We start from the raw sequence: 21,728 nt of genomic DNA, 5'->3' as shown, positions 1-21,728 counted from the left end.
TCTCAACTGTTACTGTACAATTTTTTTTTAAAAATCAACTCATTCTTATTGGACTTCCTGCAAAATCCTTGCAGTTCTTAGGGTCATGATACTCCATGATAATTCAAAGATTCTGAATCCATAACAGTGGATGAATAGAAGTATAGCTTTGAATTAAAGTAATTTTGCTTTGGAAAGAAACTTGGAAGGAGGTCATCCCCAACAGCTATTCTTCCTGCATGATTCAATTTGGTTGGGAGAATATGTGAGCGCCTGTACTACCAGAGCTGGTCCAAAGAAAATGATCATCTTGTTCTGATCAATGTGTAGACATTCTCCAGGTTACATAACGGTTCCAAGAACTGACGTAACCCAAAGCTTATCCAAGTCTGAAATGTTGGTGGCAGATATCACAGAAATTGCATAGGTTAATTACCTTGAGATTAGAACAGAGAACATAGAACAGGCTCTTCAGCCTACGTTGTTGTGATGATCTCATTAAATGCCCAACTAAACTAACCGCTTCTGCCTACACAATGTCCAGTTCTCATCATCCTCTGCAAATTCATATGCCCATCTAAGAGCCTCCTGAGTGTTTCCATCACATTTGCCTCCACCACCATCCCAGGCAGCGCATTCCAGGCAGCCAGCATTCATATCAAAACCTTGCCACACACACCTCCTTTGAACTTAACCTCTCTGAAATTAAATCCATGGCTTCTGGTATTAATGTTGCAACACTAGGAAAATGATACTGGCTACCTACTCTATCTATGCCTCTCAAGATCTTCTAACAGATTTCTTAGCTTCCACTGCTCCAGTGAAAACAAACTAAGCTTGTCTAACCTCTCCTTATAACACTTTAATCCAGGTAGCATCCTTGTAAACCTCTTCTATACCCTTCCTATAATGGGGAAACCAGACTCAATGCAATATTCCAGATGCAAGCTAACTAGATGCAGCAAGACCTAAACTTGTAAAGACAAGTATGGCTAACACAAGGGGGCATAGTTTTAAGGTGCTTGAAACCTTCATTTTAGGTACCGAAAAGATATCAGGGTTAGGTTTTTCCAGACAGAGAGTGGTGGGTGCGTGGAAGGCACTGCCGGTGGTGGAAGAGGATACAATAGGGTCTTTTAAGAGCCTCTTGGATAGGTACATGGAGCTTAAAAAAAAATAGAGAACTATGCGCTAGGGAAATTCTAGGCAGTTTCTAGAGTAGGTTACATGGTCGGCATAACATTGTGGGCTGAAGGGCCTGTAATGTGCTGTAGATTTCTATGTTCTATGTCCTATGCCTTTTTTTTTTTTACCACCCCATCAACCTGTGCATCCACTTTCAGGGAGCTTTGGACTTGGACCCCAGGATCCCTCGGCACATCAATATTGTCACGTGTCTTCCCATGAACAGTATACTGTCTCTTTACATTTGCTCTCCCAAAGTGCAATACCTCACATTTGGCCAGGATAACTCCATCTGCTATTTCTTTACCCACATCTGTAACTGACCTATACCGTGCTGTATCCTTTGCAATGCTCTACATCACCAACCTTAATATCGTCTGTATCTTTGTACTAAACTATGTATCGCAGACAGCAGGGGATCCAGTAGAGATCCCTGCAGAACAATGGTCACAGACCTCCAGCCTTCATCAATCACTTTCTGCACCTCATCAAAAAGCTCAATCAAGTTAGTAAGACATGGCTTGCCATGCACAATGTCAAGGTAACTGCCCTAATTAGGTCATGGTTTTCCAAACGCTCATAAATCCTATCCCTAAGAACTCTCTCCAGTAATGCCCCTACTCACTGGTATATACAGAAATTTCCAGGATTATCCTTATTGCCCTTCTTGAATAATGGAACGACATTAGCTATTCACCAGTCCTCCAAAATCTCACTTATGACTGGAAAGGGCATGAAAATTGCATCAGTCAAGGCCACAACAAATCCATCGTTTGCCCCTCACAATAACCTTGGGTATAACCCAGCAAACCCTGAGGATTTATCTATCTCTGAGGAGACAGGTGAGTGAGCTTCCCCCAGCTCCATTTTAACCAATTTTTACAGGAGCCCCATTGAGACTGCCCTGACCTACTGAATCACCATCTGATACGGAAGTTGCAGGGCACCTGACCACAGGTCCCTACAAAGGATTACGAGGACTGCTGAGAAGATCTTTGGGGTCCTCTTCACCCATCATAGATATTTATCAGGAGCGCTACATAAGCAGGGCCCTTGGCATTGTCAGTGATCCCTCCCATCCATCCAACAATCCAACATCCACCGGGTTGTAAAACTATTGAAATCCTTCCCACCACCCAAGTGCCATCATGTATGAAATGCCAGTGGTGCTATACTGTTTACTTTTTAAACTTGTATATGCACCTTATTATTTGTTAATTTATTTGTGGTAATATTACTTTATGTGTTATATGTGAGAGTTGTGTGTGTTGCATTGTGCACCTTAGTCCAGAGGAATGTGGTCTTGTTTGACGGTATACATGTGTATGGTTGAATTACAATAAACTTGAAATTCTACTTAATATTCTTAGCACAGATCTTAGAATTAGTTAATTCCCATCAATTTGTACTGCAGATTCAAAACATACCAGACCACAGAAAGTTGGACTAGAGTGTTTCAACTTGTATACAAGTCTTTTAGACTAGACATATTTCAGCCACAGGGCACTGGTGAACATTGATGAAGCATTAACTAAATTTCAGTTTTATCTGTATTATATTGAGCTACTGAAGTAGTGTTACTGCTAAACAAATCCAGGAAAAATGCAATAATCAAAATGATTGCATACTTGATTGAAATTACAGAAATATAAAGGTCCAAGCAATGCAGGGTGAAAAAAGGATGATAAATGGCACAATGGCAGCTCAAATACAATCTTCAAAACTAATACTTTATCTCCAATCACTCCTCCTCAGTTATCACAAGTTGTACATCAAAGAAAAACTCTTTAGCTCACTAAATCCATACCAATCTCTTTGCCCACTTATACTGACCCCATTTCCCATATTAGTTCTGCACCCTTTTATAAGTTTCTGTCTAAATGCTTCTTAAACATAGTAACTGATTCCACCAGTAACTTTCAGATGTCAACTACGTTGTTAAAAATAATTTTCCCCTCAACTCCCTTTTGAATCTCCTTCCTTTCCAACTTAAGCCTATGTCCTCTAATTTTTGACCATCAGGAAATATTCTGACTACCTACCATACATGTCTGGCTCTGGCCTGATTTGACGTTCCAGAATGTGACACCTCACACTGTCCTCATCTGTGAATATCAACCCACCTGGATATTTATTCTATATGAACCAACAGAAATATATAGCATGAATCAAAAATCTAATCCTTGTGTGACAGTCAGAGCATAATAATCCAGTGAAACTTCAAGTAGAAAGAAATCAAGTAATTCAATTTTAGCAGATACACAAGAGCTTTGCAATTATGTTACCTAGGATGCAACCAAGTAATATGAAATCACTATTCAGAAGTTTTTTTATAGGATAAACCCAGGCCTCGCCACTGAGCAATGGCCTAGGCATAAAATCTCAAAAAAAAGTCACATCAAACCAGTTTACTGTGTAAAATCCTTTTCATTAATATCTGGATACACAGCAAAATTGGGAGAACTGACCCACAGTAGTGCTGTTGTTAAATGCCTGAGAATAAATCGGGCTCTAGACATTATTCAACGACACCAGGGAAGATTTAATTTCAATTGCCATTCACATCAGATGCCATATACTGTCCACCTCCATATCCAGAAAGCAAGCTTAAGTTCCCCTGTATTCAATTTCCTTTAGGATCACTACCTAGTTTCAGGCTGTTTAATTCCTGTCTCATTATATATTTAATTCTCATCGCGATGTTAGGCTATCAATCCTGCTTTCAGAAAACTGTTGAATTCTGAATTTAAAAACAATTAATACATGTTCAATGGGAAAACAAAGATATTTCATTTCAGTAGTAACATATTGACGCAATTATAAAGAAGACACATCAGTGTCTGTATTTCATTGGAGAATATCACCAAAGACTCTAGCAAATTTCTAAAGACATACAAGAGCATTGTCACTGGTTGCATCACTGTCTGGTATGGAAGTGCCAATGCACAGAATCACAGAGGGTTTTAAACTCAGCCAGCTCCATCATGGGCTGTAGCCTCCCCACTATCGAAGACATTGCTTCAGAAAGGCAGCATCCGTCATTAAGGAACCCTACCACCCAGGACATACCCTCTTCTTATTGCTACCATCGAGGAAGTGGTACAGGAGCCTGAAGACACAAAATCCTCCCGGGAGGGGGGAGAAGATGGCAGCGCGACGACAGCGCGCGCGGCCACTTCGGTGATGAATATCTGTTACTTGTCAAGTGGGGGATCGTGCACAATCCTGATTTGATGGAGACAGACGTGAGAGCATAGCGGAACATCTGGAAAACTTCTGAAATGACTGCTTTGCTACTGCTGCTTCTGTGTGGTAACTGGAATCTCTGGAGCTGAAGGCCCCGAAATCCTCGGCTTTGCGTGTTTCAACGGCCAGGGAGAGGTCGAAGGCGCTCAGCAGAGGATGGCGCTCGGGAGGCGGTATCAGAGAGGCTGCTCGGAAGCTCGGAGTTTTCAGACGGATGGACTCAGTGTCGACTGTGGTCGGCTGCTTCCAAGGTATCGGCAAGTTGACGGTGCCTGGAGGTTTATGGCAGGGAGTTTCTCCCTCTTGCCGCCTGCTACCAGAGACTTGGGAGTCGATTGACTCGGGACTTTGAGAACTTTTTTTTTTACTGTGCCTATGGTCTGTTCTTTATCAAATTATGGTATTGCTTTGCACTGCTGTAACTATATGTTATAATTATGTGGTTTTGTCAGTGTTAGTCTTTGGTCTGTCTTGTTTTCTGTGATATCACTCCCGAGAAACATTGTATCATTTCGTAATGCATGTATGCATTTCTAAATGACAATGAAAGAGGACCGAGTGTTCTCATAATCTAATCCAATCAACATTTTAAGAACAGACTTGGTCATCAGATTTCTGAATGGTCTATTTTGCTTTCATTTTGCACTTCTTTAAAATATATTTCTGATTGCAACTTATTACAATTTTTATGCATTGCACTATAGTGCTGCTGCAAAACAAATATCGCAGCACAAGTTAGTGATAATAAATCTGATTCTGATTGTAAGTACTGCTGAATGATGGCCTCGAGCATACCTAGTCTTTAAAAGAACAAGATATTCATAGATATTTTGTGAGTGACCCTTAATTACCTTCATCCTCCTCACCAGTACAGGAATCAACTAGTTTCAACTCACCTGAGTCACCTACTGTGTATATCAGTACACTTTAAAAAAATATAAACTGAATACATCAGATTTTAAACACACTTCAAATCAGACACTGGAACTCGTTAAAGGCTGCAGGGGCCAGTATTGTTCATTCCATGGATAACAGTACTTCAATTGCATAATAAATTATTTCTGGGTCTCAGTATTATTTTCTCTCATCTATCACAACTGAGTTTCTTTTAACATAAATTCATTGTATAATTTTACGTCACAGTATCAAGTTTAACCAATAAGCAGATTAGCACCATAACTGTATTATCATCAATGGTTCTCGCACCCAGAATGTTATTTTCACACACATGGAACATCAGTTTTGTTTACAATACAATCAATGTTACAATAGGATGATGCTAATTTACACAAAAGGTGATCAGATAACATTACTATATCTTAGTCATCACATTCCAGTGTAACAAAATGTATCACATGATAACATCAAAATGTAATCCCTCCATCTCAAATTACTACACACTTTGTTAAGATATAAAACCACACCACTTCAGCAAATAACAGTGGCAGCACTGCCTGATTTTACAAAGACATTGGGAAAACCATTACAGTTCTCCGGGTTTAATGTCAAATTGCACAGCTGCAAGATCATACAAACTTAATGTTTTACTTTAAACTAATACCAAGAATCAATAAGATTCTGGAATGATGCCCAAGATCTGGGAAGTTCCAAATGTCACTCCACTCTTCAAGAGGGAGAGAGGAAAAAGAAAGGCCAGATGTCTGACCTCAGTGAAAATGCTGGAGCAAAATTGTTAAGTATGTGGTTTCATGATACTTGGAAGCACATGATTAAGTAGGGCGTAGTCGGCATGGTTTCCTTAAGGGAAAACCTTGACTGACAGATCTGTTGAAACCTTTTGAAGTAACAAGCATGGATGTTGTGTACTCAGATTTTCAGAAGTCCTTTGACAAGGTGCCACACATGAAACAGTTGAACAAATTAAGAGCCCATGGTATTACAGGAAAGATACAAGCATGGTTAGAATATTAGCTGATTGGCAGGAGGCAAAGTCTGGGAATAAAGGGAGTCTTTTCTAGTTGGCTGCCAGTGACTAGTGGTGTTCCACAGGGATCTGTGTTGGGACCGCTTATTTTTACATGTCAATAATTTGGATGATGGAATTGATGGCTTTGTGGCCAAGTTTGTAGATGATATGAAGATAGGTGGAGGGGCAGGTAGTGTTGAGGAAGCATAGAGGCTGTAGAAGGACTTCAATAGATTAGGAGAATGGGCAAATAAATGGCAGATGGAATACAGTGTCTGGAACTGTTTGGTCAAGCACTTTGGGAGAAGGAATAAAACCTTAAGTCATTTTCTAAATGGAGAGAAAATTCACAAATCTGGTGCAAAAGGACTTGGGAGTCCTCATGCACAATTCCCTAAAGGTTTACTTGCAGGTTGAGTTGATGGTGAAGAAGGCAAATGTAGTATTACCATTCAGTTCGAGAGGATTATAATACAAATACAAGGATGTAATGTTAAAGCTTTATAAGGCACTGGTAAAGCCTCCCTTGGAGTAACGTGAACAGCTTTGGACCCGTTATCTAAGAAAGGATGGGCTATATTGGAGAGCGTTGAAAGGAGGTTCACAAGAATAATTCCTGGATTTAAGAGGCTTATCATATGAGATGTGTTTGATGGCTCTGAGGCCGTCAGAAAAATAAGGGGAAGAACTCAGTGAAACCTATCAAATGTTGAAAGGCCTCGACAGAGTAGATTTGGAGAGGATGCTTTCCTATGGTGGGGACGTCGAAGACCAGAGGACAAAGCCTCAAAATAGATGGATGTCCATTTAGAACAGAGATGAGAAGAAATTTCTTTAGCCAGCAAGTGGTGAACCTGAGGAATTTGCTGACACTGGTGGTTGTGGAGACCAAGTTATTGGGTATATTTGAGGCAGGCGTTGATAGATTTGTGATTAGTCAGGGCATGAAGGATACGGGGAGAAGACAGGAGACTGGTGCTGAGAGGGAAATGGATTTCAGCCATGATGAAATGGCAGAACAGACTGGATGAGCCAAATGGCCTTATTATGCCTATATCTTATGCTCAAATGACTGAATGCATCTTTCCACACCAAATAAATTTCCTTCACAATTAGTTTCCTAAAGAAAACTGGCTGAAAGAATAAATCAATTTTACTATGCCTTTTTGCTTATTGTAAATGTTTAAATTAAAAGTGGATAATGCTACCTGCTCATAACAAGACTTTCAAATTGCCATTTGAAAGGATGGAGGCAGATATTGACCTGGTACACCATTAGGACCTCAGAAGCCAAGGATGACAGCTCTGGTCCTACCAGTATTAATAAAGGGCAACTTTTGCTGACCTACAACTAAACAATTGTTCAACCATTCTAGCTGATAAAGTAGCTGGTTGCATTGCAGAAGTAAGTAAAGGATGAGTGATTACATTAAAATAATACAATGCATCATAAACACAAGTTCTCATACTGTGGAACTTTGTCCATTGGTTCCACCTGACTTTGATGGTTCTACCCTCAAAAAATTAACATTTGTCAAACATTAATTCCCTTTAATGAATCCATGACAACTTTGCCCAATCCTACTACTATTTCCCATGTCCTCTGGTGGCACTCATTCAATAATCTGTTCCTGGATATGGCATTGACATCAGACTAACTGGTCTGCATTTTCCCCCTTTTTCTTTCTATCTATGATTGAATAGTGGGATTACATTTACTACCTTCCATCCTATAACTTATGGAATTTTAGATCTACTCTCCCAAGCCATCTCTTTCAATACATTCATTGTTTTGCAAGTCAAGATATCTTCCCTATTTAATGGTAGAAAATGTTTTTTAAGTTAATGTTAATTCATTTCTCCTTCTCATTCTTTTGGTATCCTCTATTATTGACGATCTTCCCTTCATACTTCATGCTTTCGTTCCATATGGCCTTTTTAGTTGACTTCTGTTGCTTTTTAAAAAGCTTTCCAATCCTCTAACTTTCCATTAATTTTTGCTACATTATATGACCTTTCTTTTTGTCTTATGCTGTTTTTGACCTCTTGTTAGCCACGGTACCTCATCCTCCCTTTAGAAAACTTCTTCATCTCTGGGATGTATCTATCCTGTGCCTTTCAAATTGCTGCCAGAAGCTCCACCCACTGCGGCTCTGTTGTCATCCCTGATAGTGTCCTCTTTCAACCACCTTTGGGCAGCTCCTCTCTCATGCCTCTGCAATTCCCTTTACTCTATTGTAATATTGATACATCTGACTTTATCTTCTTCCTCTCAAACAGGAGGATAAATTCTATCATATTATGATCACCATCTCCTAATATTCCTTTACCTTAAGCTCCTTAATCAATATTCATTCATTACACAACACGCAATCTACAATTTCCTTTCTATTAGTAAGCTTAACCACAAACAACTCTCAAAAAACTATCTTGTAGACATTCTACAAATTCCCTCCCTTCGGATGCAGCACCAACCTGATTTCCCCAATCTACCTGCATATTGAAATCTCCCATGACTATTGTAACATTGCCTTTTATATGCCTTTTCTACATCCATTGTAATTTGTATCCCACATCCTGGCTACTGATCGGAGGCTTGTACATAACTTCCAGAGTCTTCATACCCTTACAGTTTTGTAACTCTACCCACAAAGATTCTACATCTTCCAATCCTAAGTCACCTCTTTCTAAGGATTTGATTTCATTCTTTACCAACAGAGTCACCCCACCCCGTCTGCCTACATGCCTGGCCATTCCATACAATATGCATCATTGAATGTTAAGCTCCCAACTATCAGCCACAACTCAGCAACACCCATAACATTGTACCGAACAATCCCTAAATGAGCTACAAGATCATCTCCTTTATTCCGTAAATTGTGTGCTTTCAAATATCTAACACCATCAGCCTCTGTATTCATCATCCTTTTCAATTTTGCCCCCATGTAACACTACAACTCATCTCACTGACTGCAATAGTGCCTGTCCTTCCTCACAGTCTCACTGCACACTGCACCTACTTGTACACCAACTGCCCCATCCTCAGCCAGATTAGTTTTAAACTCTCTCCAACAGCTCCTCTCCCTCTCAGATTCTGGTATAATCTCTCCTTTTTGTACAGGTTATACCTTCTCCAGAAGAGATCCCAATGATTCAGAAATCTGAAAGCCTGCCCCCTCCACCAATTTCCTTCTGAGCATCTGAGCCACACAGCCAGACACAGTGCTAGAGACCCAATCACTGCAGCTTCCCCTTTGTAGGTGAATTCCACAATGGTATCCAAAACAGTACAGTATACCTATTACGAAGGGGAACAGCCACAGGGGTACCCTGCACTGGCTGCCTATTCCCTTTCCGACTCCTGATAGTCAGTCAGGACTGTAACTTAGGGATGACTACCTCCCTTTAGCTTCTATCTGTCAACTCCCTATTTACCCATTTGATCTGAAGATCATCAGGCTGCAATTCCAGTTCCTTAACATAGAAAATAGGTGCAGGAGTAGGCCATTCGGCCCTTCGAGCCTGCACCGCCATTTATTATGATCATGGCTGATCATCCAACTCAGAACCCCGCCCCAGCCTTCCCTCCATACCCCCTGACCCCCGTAGCCACAAGGGCCATATCTAACTCCCTCTTAAATATAGCCAATGAACTGGCCTCAACTGTTTCCTGTGGCAGGGAATTCCACAGATTCACCACTCTCTGTGTGAAGAAGTTTTTCCTAATCTCGGTCCTAAAAGGCTTCCCCTCTATCCTCAAACTGTGGTCCCTCGTTCTGGACTTCCCCAACATCGGGAATAATCTTCCTGCATCTAGCCTGTCCAATCCCTTTAGGATCTTATACGTTTCAATCAGATCCCCCCTCAATCTTCTAAATTCCAACGAGTACAAGCCCAGTTCATCCAGTCTTCCTTCATATGAAAGTCCTGCCATCCCAGGAATCAATCTGGTGAACCTTCTTTGTACTCCCTCTATGGCAAGGATGTCTTTCCTCAGATTAGGGGACCAAAACTGCACACAATACTCTAGGTGTGGTCTCACCAAGGCCTTGTACAACTGCAGTAGTACCTCCCTGCTCCTGTACTCGAATCCTCTTGCTATAAATGCCAGCATACCATTCGCCTTTTTCACCGCCTGCTGTACCTGCATGCCCACTTTCAATGACTGGTGTATAATGACACCCAGGTCTCGTTGCACCTCCCCTTTTCCTAATCGGCCACCATTCAGATAATAATCTGTTTTCCTATTTTTGCCACCAAAGTGGATAACTTCACATTTATCCACATTAAATTGCATCTGCCATGAATTTGCCCACTCACCCAACCTATCCAAGTCACTCTGCATCCTCTTAGCATCCTCCTCACAGCTAACACAGTCTCTAAGGAGCTGCAGCTTGATGCACTTTGCGCAGATTTAGCTATCAGGGAGACTAGAAGTCTCCCAGAGTTCCCACATCTCACACAACGAATATACTACTTAATCTGGACCCATTCTCAGTGCACTAGCTACGTACCAATAAACAAAGAAAGAAAAACCTACTAAAAACTTACTTAGAACCTCTGCCTGTGCCTGCCCAGGCCTGTTGAGACAAAGACTCCCACTCTAACACTGGCTCTCTGACTACATTTCACTTCTTTTTATTGGCTTGGATAAAACTCACTGTAATGAGGTTTGTTCTTTTCAAATAGCTCCCACCCTGCAATGATCTCTCTCTCACACTTGTTACTTAATATTATGGCATTGTGTGTCTTAATAAACAAATAACTCCTTGCAATTGCCAAGTATGTCAGAATCAGAGTCTGCTTTATAATCACTGATATGTGACATGAAATTTGTTTTGTGGCACCAGTAGAATACAAAACCTAAGAATTACTGTATTCAATAGTGTAAAAGATGAAAGAGATAGTGTTCATGGGTTCATGTACTGTTCAGAAATTTGATGGTGCAGGGAAAGAAGCCGTTCTTAAAATATTAAATGTGGGTCTTCAGGCTCCTATATCTGCTCCTTGATGGTTGTAATGAGAAGAGAACATATCCCAGGTGGTCAGGGTCCTATTCATGGAAGCTGCCTACTTAAGGCATGGCCTTTGAAGATTCAGAGGGCTGGGAACCAGAGGGTCGGCTCAGTAAGGAAAGGATCAGTAGAAGGTAAATGTTAGGGTAATTATTGAAAGGCAAAATTGAAATAACAGGCATGATGGGTCAGAGAGTTTGAACTGTGTATATTTTAATGCTAGGAGTATTATGGGTAAGGAGATGAACTTAAGAGCACAAATCAATACATGGAACTACAAACGTATGATATTGTAGCTATTACTGAAACCTGGTTGAGAGAGGGGCAGGAATGGGTGATTATATACCAGGTTTACAAAGTTGTAGAAAAGATAAATGAGGAGGTAAAAGAGGGGGTGGAGTTGCACTACTAATCAGGGACAATATCATAGTTGCGCTCAGAAGAGACATAGTGGAGGGATCAAACGCTGAGTCCATTTGGGTGGAACTCAGGAATAGGACAAGTGCAATCACACTGATGGGATTGTACTATAGACCCCCAACAGCCACTGGGACATTAAGGAACAGATATGTAATCAGATTAAGGAAATGTGTAAAAATAATAGGGTTGTTGTCATAAGGGACTTCAACTTTCATGCTGTAAACTAGGACCTTCTTAGTGGAAGGAGTTCAGATGGAGCAAAATTTTTAAGTGGCTCCAGGAAGATTTCTTAAATCAATATGTGGACGGTTCAAGAAGAAGAGGGGCTATACAGGACCAGGTGAAAGGTAATGACCCTGGCCAGGTGACCGACTTTTCAAAGGGTGAGCAGTTAGGGAACAGTGACCTCAACTCATTAAATTTTAGTACAGCTATAGATAAGGATAGGTATGGTCCTTGTGGGAGAGTTTTAAATTGGAGAACAGCAAATTATGAGGGCAATAGACAGGAACTAAGAGTTCATTGGGAACGCTTTCTGATATGTCCACATCAGGCATGTGGAGGGTGTTCAAAGATCAGTTGCAGGAAAGTAAAGGAAAGTTGTGTTCCTGTTAGGACAGATGGGAATGGAAAGTTAAGAGAACCTTGGATGTCCAGAGAGGTGATGAATTTAGTCAAGAAGAAAAAGAAAAAGCAGGTAAAGCTTCAGAAGTCAGGACCAAATGAAGCACATGAGGAGTACAAAGAATCAGAATATAGCTAAAGAAGGGAATTAGGAAAGCCAGGAGGAGCCATTAAAAGTCTTTAACAAGTAGGATTAAGGTGAATCTCAAGGCATTCTATGCATACTTCAAGCATAAAAGGATAATGGTGGAGTGGGTAGGACTACCCAAGGATATGGGGGGGAGGGAGGGGGGGAGAGAACATTTGCTTGGATGCAGAGAATGTGAGTGAGGTACTTAATGAGTACTTTGCTTCAGTAGTTACCAAGGAAAAAGATATGGAGGACCAGGAGATCAGTGTGGAATGTACAAATATGTTCAGGCATTTAGAGGTTGAGGAGGAGGAGGAAGAGTTAGGCCTCCTAATGAGTATTAAGATGGATAGGTCCCAAGGGCCTGATGGGATTTACCCCAACTTATTGAAGAAAGCAAGAGATGAGACTGGGCCTTTGACCAGTATCTTTGTGTTCTAACCACGGGCGAGGTCCCGGAAGACTGGTGAGTGGCTATTGTTGTACCTCTATTTAAGAAGGGAACAAGGGAAAATCAAGGGAAAAACCAGTGAGTTTCACATCAGTTGTAGGGAAATTGCTGAAGAAAATTCTTAGGGATAGGATACATGAGCATTTGGAAACCCATGGCTTAATTAGGGAGAGCCAGCATGGCTTTGTGTGTGAGATGTTGTGCCTTACCAACTTGACTGAATTTTTTTGACAAGGTGACCAGAGAGACTGTTGAGGATAGGGCAGAGGATATTGTCTACGTGGATTTTAATAAGGCATTTGACAAAGTACCTCATGGGAGGCTAATCCAGAAGATCAAGAAGCATGGGATTTACAGCAAAATGGGTACTTGGATTCATGACTGGTTTGCATATAGAAGATGGAGGGTAGTGGTTGAAGGGACTTATTCGAGCTGGAGGTCTGTAATTATTGGTGTTCCACAGGGATCTGTGCTGGGACCTCTGCTGCTTGTAATGTATATATGTGACCTGGATGAACATGTAGGTAGGTACGCTAGTCAATTTGTGGGTGTTACCAACATTGGTGGAATTGTGGGTAGTGTAGAAGACTGGCAAAGAATATAGCACAATAGAGATCAGTTGCAGATATGGGAAGAGAAATGGCGGATGGAGTTTTAGCCAGATAAATGTGAGGTGTTGCACCTTGGTAGGGCAAATGCAAGGGGACAGTACACTGTTGAGGGCGAGATCCTTAAGAGTGTTGCTGAGCAGAGACATCTCGGGATCCAAGTTCATAGCACCTTGAAAGTGGCTACAAGCGTCAATAAGGTGGTTCAGATGGCTTACGGAATGCTTGCTTTTATTAGTCAAGGCATCAAGTTCAAAAGTCGGGAGGTTATGTTGCAACTTTATAAAACTTTGGTAGGCCACATCCAGAGTATTGCACACAGTTCTGGTCAGCCCCCAACAGGGCGGATGTTGAGGCTTTGGAGAGGGTGCAGAAGAGAAAAGGAACATTTGGATGGGCACATAGATGTAAGGAAGATGGTGGGATATGGACAGTGCAGGTAGGAGTGATTAGTATTTGGGTGTTTGTGATTTGCTTTTTAGCTGTTTTACAGAACACTGGGCTGAATGGCTTGTTCCTATGATGTTCAAACTCCAAAAGATTCAGCATGACCTCCCACACAGAAACCATGCTGACTACTCCTGATCAGGCTTTGACTACCCAAGTTATAGTAGATCTTGTCCCTCCAATAACTTTCCAACAACTGAAATCAGGCTCACGGGCCTGTATATCCTTGGCCTGTCTTTGCTACCCTTCTTAAAGAATGGAAAGACATTAGTCACCCTGCAGTCTTCTGGAACTTCACAATCGCTAACGCATTAGGTTTTGGAGGTTGTTGATTAGTAGTGAGGGGATGACAGTGCTGGGCACTGAGCTATAATCGATAAATAGCAGCCTGAAAAGTGGATTCAATAATTATAATTAGAGGAAAGGAAACCTTTTGGTAGGTGATTGGCCCTTATGTCCATGTACATGTTTAGAAATCACACAAGTTTAGTGGTTACAAATGTTAAGAATAATTAAATTTTGGACTCTCTCTCATAAGTGAAAATTCACTGAAATAATAACCAGCATCAAAGGGATTGGAGTAAACTTTACATACTGTGGATTAAACAAGATAAACTAATGAAAATCAATGAGCAAAAAGAAATTTGTGAAGTGCTGAATGAGTGAAGTGTACGAAACAACAATTTGTCTCAGCTCTTCTCTGTCACATCTATTCATTAAACTTGATTTAAAGGACAGAGCTAACCCATTCAAAACAATGGCCTAACCCACTGCTGCCAGTGACACCAGAGCAGTAGATTGTCCATCTTTTTTTTGCTCAGATGGTAGTTCTTGGCTGTTACACCAAGTTCTCACAGAGCTCAGAATGACCTAGCCTTCGCACCAGTTCCCTACAATCTATACTTCACTGACACGAGTCAGAGCAACCAGACTATTAAATAGTGTAAGGTCCCTGACTTAGTGAAGCACGAGCAAAGAATGGTATCCCTGCTCAGTCTTAGGAACTGGGGAAAGGATGAGATACTAGAGTCTAGAACCCATGAACATCTTCACAGTTCAAATATTTCCCGTGCAATGGTCAACCAGTACATACTTCAATCTGTTACCACGATGTGCTCACGCTAAAAAAACCCTCAATGTTACAGATTCATACATGTATCACGGCCTACAGGTACGAGGTCTAGCACCTGGCCGCATGGTATGCCAACAACCTGGCCCTTAACACCCAGAAGACCAAGGAGATCATTGTGGACTTCAGGCATGCTAGGAGCCACACTCATGTCCCCATCTACATCAACAGAGCTGTAGTGGAGCACGTATCAAGCTTCAAATTCCTTGGTGTCCACATTTCCGAGGATCTCAACTGGTCCCTGAACTCCTCCATCCTGATCAAAAAGGCGCAACAGCACCTTTATTTCCCACGGAGCATCAAGAAAGCTCACCTCTGTCCCAGGATACTGACAGGCTTTTACTGCTGTACCACTGAGAGCATACTCACCAATTACATCTCAGTGTGGTATGGCAATTGTCCCGTATCGGACCGCAAAGCACTCCAGCGTGTGGTGAAAATTGCCCAGTGGATTATCAGCATCCAATTGCCACCATTGAGAACATCTACCATAAACGCTGCCTGGGCAGGGCGAAAAGCATCATCAAGGATGCATCTCACCCTAACCATGGACTTTTTACTCTCCTTCCATCCAGTAGGCGCTACAGGAGTCTCCGCTCCCATATCAGCAGGCACAGGAAGAGCTTTTTCTCTGAGGCTGTGACCCTGCTGAACCTCTCATCACAGCGCCAAGCAGTATTGCATCCATATTGTACTGTCTCAGTACTTTTATATTTGTGTGCTGTAGCACATACTTTTTATTCGTAGTTATTTTGTAAATAACACTATTCTTTGCCTTTCTGGTTAGATGCTAACTGCATTTCATTGGCTTTGTATCTGTACTCCGCACAATGACAATGAAGTTAAATCTAATCTAATCTAATGTATGGAATAGTTATATTCTGTCATTCTTCTCGAATCACCATTTAAATGCATAGTCTATGATTTTATTGGACTCATCAATTTCTCATTATTTCATTCCAAGCAAATTACTGGACTCATCAACTGTGGATAACTTCATGTTGTACCTCCTTCGCAATGGTAGCTAAAAAAGAGAACATGGACTGGATGGTGGAGGGTCCTTGCTGATGAACACTGATTTCTTGTGGCAGTGCTCCTTATAGACGTGCACAATGGTGGGGAGGGATTTGCCTGTGATGGACTGGGCTCTATCCACTACTTCTATAAAATTTACCATTGTTGGACACTGGTGTTTCCATACCAGACCATGATGCAACCAGTCCAGATACTCTCTACTGTGCACCTGTAGAAGTTGGTCAAAGTTTTAGATGACATGACGAATCTGTACAAACTTCTAAGGAGAGGCACTGTCATGTCTTCTTTGTAATGGCACTTACATGCTGGTCCTAGGACAGATCCTCCAATATAATATCAAGGAATTTAAAATTAATGACCCTCTCCACCTCCAATCCCCTAATGAGGATTGTTTCTTGGACCTCCAGTTTCTTCCTTCTGTAGTCAATAATCAGCTCTCTAGTTTTACTGACACTGAGTGAGAAGTTGTTGAGGCGCCACTCGACCAGGTTATCAATCTCCCTCCTATTTGCTGATTCATCACCATCTTTGATTTCGCCAACAGTTGTGTCATCAGCAAACTTAAATATGGCATTGGAGAAATTATGCAATAGAAAGAATCTTGGATATGTTTTGGATAGGTTAAAACAAACAGCAAGGTACCAAGGATAGGAACAAATGAAGAGCAACCATATGGAAAATAACTGGCCCCAATGATTTCAAAACGGGAATAAATCATATGATTTAAGACACAGAAGCTTCAAAACATACACCATCATACCCAGGGACACCTTCTATCGCGCTGTTATCAGATTCTTGAACAAACCTCTCACCTGCTAAAAGATGAACTCTTAATCTCCAAATCTACCCCACTGTGGCCACTGCAGTTTGTTTATCTGCACAGCACTTTCTCTGTAAATGTATCTCTATATTCTTTTCCTACTTAATACCCCGATGTATACAAGTATGGCGTGATCGATCTGGATGGCATACAAACAAAAGCTTTTCACTCCTTAGTTCACACAAGATGCGCACCACTCACACCCCTCTATACATCAGCAGGATGGCAGTGGAAACTGCGAGCAGTTTCAAAACCCTGAGCGTGTACAGCACACACAATCTCTCATGATCCCAGAACACATCCTACACAGTCAAGTAACCTCACCAATGTCTCACCTTTCTCAGGAGGCAGAAGAGAGTTGGACTTTGCACATCCATACTCACATCATTCTACAGATGCGCGGTAGAGAGCTGCATGGTACAGAAACTGCACTGCAGCAGGCAGGCAGGCTCTACAGCAGGTAGTCAAAACTGCCCAACGCATCACTGGTAGCCTTTGTGTCCCTGCTTATCACCCAACTGCCTCACCCCCTACTCCAGCTCTCCCACTCCCATCTGCCCATCAACCTTCATTCCCCCTTGCTCATCAACTATCTTCTGGCCAGTCTCACCCCTCTGCTTCATTCCTCTCCTCACTCAGTCCTGCCTGAGGAAGGGCCTTAACCTGAAACATTACTAATTCCTTTACTTGCACAGAGGCTATTGGACCTGAGTTGCGCCAGATTCCAGCAACTTCAGTCCCTTGTGTTCCGCTATATAATTGTCAATAACTCCATATACTGCGTTGCCACGCACAGCTCCGATCTGCTGATCAAATTTGCAGATGATACATCGATAGGCCTTATTTCCAACAGTGATGAGGCAGCCTATCCAGGAGAAGTAAACGCCCTAACACAGCGGTGCCAAAAAAGCCTCTCCCTCAATGTCGCAAAAACAAAGGAGTTGATCGTGGATTACAGGAGGAACGGAGACAGGCTAGCCCCTATTGACGTCAATGGAACTGTAGTTGAGAGGGTGAGTAGTTTCAAGTTCCTCGGTATACACATCACCGAAGATCTCACCTGAACCGTACATACCGGCTGAGTGGTGAAAAAAAAGCGCAAAAACGCCTCCTTCACCTCAGACAGCTGAAGAAATTCGGCACAAGTTCCCAAATCATCAGGACCTTCTACAGGGGCACCATCGAGAGCGTCCTGACTGGTTGTCTTCGCCTGGTACGGGAACTGTACTATCCTCAATCACAGGACACGGCAGGGAGTGGTGCGGACAGCCCAGCGCATCTGTGGACGTGAACTTGTCCTCTATTCTGCACATTTGCAGCAGCAAGTGCGTAAAAAGGGCCGGAACGCTCATCAGGGATTCCAGCCACCCAGCGACAAACTGTTTCAGCTGCTACCGTCTGGCAAACGGTACCGCAGCATTAAGGCCAGAACCGACAGGCTCCGGGGCAGCTCCTTTCTCCAGGCCATCAGATTTATCAATGCATATTGATCTGAATGCATATCTGACTGTACATTGATCTGATTGTGTATCTGACTGTACATACACATCTACAAAACAATTAAGTATGCAATCTTGGTGTTTGGGCAATATCCTCCTACATTTCCCTCTCTTTATTGCTTGTATTTTGCGACGGAGACGCAACATAAAGATTGTTACTCCCTTGGATGCAAGAAACAAAATAAATGCAAATACAAATGTACGAAAGAAAACTTCGGAAAGCATCTTAACAGAGAATTAAACACCCAAAATACTCTGACATGAGACTGACCGCTCCACCTAGCCCAATCGAAAAACAGCTCACCCTTTCATTTCACTGCAGTACTGGACTCTGAACAAGCCCCACTGCAGCATAGGCAAGACAGCACATCAGCCACTCCCAATACCCAATCTTATCCACACCAACAACACAAAATGCTAGAGGAACTCAGCAGGCCAGTTGGCATCAATGGGAAAGAGTACAGTCTACTTTTCGGGCCGAGACCCTAAGTTCAGAATCTTGATGACGGGTCTTGGCCCGAAATTTCGACTGTACTCGTTTCTATAGATACTGCCGGGCCTGCCGAGTTCCTACAGCATTTTGTGTGCGTTGCTTGGATATCCAGCATCTGCAGATTCCCTCTTATTCACATCAATATATTTTTATTATTTAAAGGAATATGATCTGAGCCTATGGATATGAATCGAAAGGACTAAATAGATCAATGCATGACACAAATTAAATAAAATCAAGAAAACAGAATCGGTAAATTTTGCAAGAGAGGGCTTCAGAGGCTACAATAACAATGCAAATAGTACATTAAAATAGAGACAGATGTGTCAAAAATATTCGAAACTACCAAGTCGGCACCAATTTTTGTTACTGTAATTTATTATTCATCTTGTAGCGCACGGGTCGGCCAAAAACATCCGTTTCTTTATTGCACTTTTTTTTAAAAAAAGACGAGTTGCTAGCTCGACGTTTAACCCAGTACGGATGGAAAAAGTAAAAGTAAAAGGAACAAGACTCAAACCCGATACCACTCGCTTTCAAGTCCGGTGCTGATGCCACTACACCACCAATCAACTTAGCATAAATTAGATCACCTTTTAATTGACTGTGCAAGATTTTGTGTGAGAATCCTGGTAGTAGTGGTAGTAGAAATGTTTAAATAACAATAAAATTCATGAATTACATTGTATACACGTTCACGCGACAAGCGCGTAAGCAAAAGAATCATTTAATTATTAAAGACAAAAAGTAGTTCAAAAGTGGATTCTTGGATATCACAGGGAACAGTTCCTCCCACGTCCCTCCCTCCCTCCCCCCTCACGCAACCGCGCGATCCGGAGTAGTTTAGGATACATCTAGTCCCATCATCAAACCCGGGATTCATTGTGCCATTCATTAGCGACGAATGAATATCTATCCCGCGTTTTATTAGGTGGTGGAGGTTTTAACGTCGTATTGTTTTATAACTGTTAAGTTATTGCGATATTTAGATTCCTTTCCTGGATCTCTACCAGACTCCACATCACACGTCGAAACCCTCAGACTGAGAATGCGTTTCAGATTTGAACAACCAGTTAGGGGATATGATCTTTCAGAACCTGGCCACATCCACTTACAACCTACGCCAAAATCTTCAGTCGTATTAACGTTGAGGCAATGATTGCCTATTCCATATTCACGACCTCAACTCCCCCCCAAAAAAACACCGCACAAACCGGACCATCCAGCACCCGAGGCCCTGGCTCCTCGCCCTAGGATAAATACAGTCCTTATTGGCGTGACAACGCCCAGAAAGTTTCAACTCGGTCATTAAACATACATCTTAATATTTGGCCCGCATTTTAGTCTATCTGATAGACATTATCAGTAAAGTAGCTTCTCAGAAACGGTCTTACAACTTACCTGATAAAGTTACCCCAAACTCCCAAAACAACTCCTTTCAGACTGCAGTTTATTTTAACAGCCACTGACTGGGTAGAGCAAATAGGAAAACAATAATTAAGGCTGCAGAAAGATCTCTTCGTTGCAAAGATTTATTGTTTATCCCGATCGATAGCCAGACAAAAAATAATACGGCGATCGACTCCGTTCTGTTCACCGCGAGTTTCTGTGGCGGACAAGAGCCTGCCTACTGCAAGCACTGCGCATGTCTCTACGTGCGCTCAGCCGTCTGTCAACTTCTGGGAGATGACTCAAAGTTCGTTAAAACTTGTCGCAGCTCCACGTAGCCTACTAATCGGATATTAGTTAGTAAACTGAAGTTTCGGAGAATTCTCTGAAACAATTTGGCTTTCTCGCCCTTACTTCCAGCTTAAATACTTTGGTAATTTGTTTTGCTCATTTTCAGAATCTGGTTGTCGTCAGTAAGGGAAGCATTGCCCATCCCCCAATTGCTGATAATCAACCACATTGTTAAGCATCTCATAGAAATACTTTCACAGAATCTGGGGCGAGGCGTTATAGAAAGTAGATAAAGTGGCCACAGGAAACAGTGATGTATTTCCAAATCAGGATGGCATGTGATTTGGAGCAGAACCTGTCAGTGCTGGTCCTTACACCTGTCACCCTCAGTCTTTTTGCTGATAAAAGTCACGAGTTTGGGAATTGCTTTCGAGCAGCTTCAGCTTCTGGGAGCGAATAAGTAATTGGGGAGAATGAAAGTGCCAATCAGGTTGAATCGAATTGACTTTATTACTTACATCCTTCACACACACGAGGAGTAAAAATCTGTACATTACGTGTCCATCTAAATGTTCAATTTATAGTAATCTGTAATAAATAGTCTGTACAACAGGACAGTCAATATAACACAGAAATACAATTGTATCACCATGAATTAAGCAATCTGATGGTCGAAGCTGTCCCGGAACCTGTTGGTCCTGGCTTTTACGCTGCGGTACCGTTTCCCGGATGGTAGCAGCTGGAACAATTCGGGCCCCTTTTACACACCTGTTTCTGTAAATGACCTGAATAGTGGGAATTTCACATCTACACACGCAGAATCTTGCGACTGAGGGAAGTACAGTTCCCATACCAGGCAGTGATGCTACCAGTCAAGATGCTCTCAATAGTGCCCCTGTAGAAAGTTCTTAGGATTTGGAGACCCATCCCAAACTTCTTCAACCGTCTGAAGTGAAAGAGGCGGTTTTGTACAGCCCACGTGAAAACCTCGGAGATGTTTATGCCGAGGAATTTAGAGCTGTTAACCCTCTCAACCCCAG

The 21,728-nt window shown here is 42.0% G+C and overlaps 1 protein-coding gene across 1 annotated transcript in view; it reads right to left on the bottom strand.

Moving 5' to 3' along the window:
• Positions 1 to 20,656, bottom strand: part of LOC140196813 (copine-3-like) — a 69,101-nt gene extending 48,445 nt beyond the window's left edge. The window contains exon 1 of the mRNA XM_072256637.1: positions 20,410 to 20,656. The gene's annotated coding sequence lies outside the window, so the exon portion shown is untranslated. The remainder of the gene's footprint in view (positions 1 to 20,409) is intronic.
• Between the last annotated feature and the right edge of the window lie 1,072 nt (positions 20,657 to 21,728).

The sequence above is a fragment of the Mobula birostris genome, chromosome 1, assembly GCF_030028105.1.
Source record: "Mobula birostris isolate sMobBir1 chromosome 1, sMobBir1.hap1, whole genome shotgun sequence".
Classification (NCBI taxonomy): Eukaryota; Metazoa; Chordata; class Chondrichthyes; order Myliobatiformes; family Myliobatidae; genus Mobula; species Mobula birostris.
The sequence above is the reverse complement of the archived record's forward strand: the minus strand, read 5'-3'. Positions and strand labels throughout refer to the sequence as shown.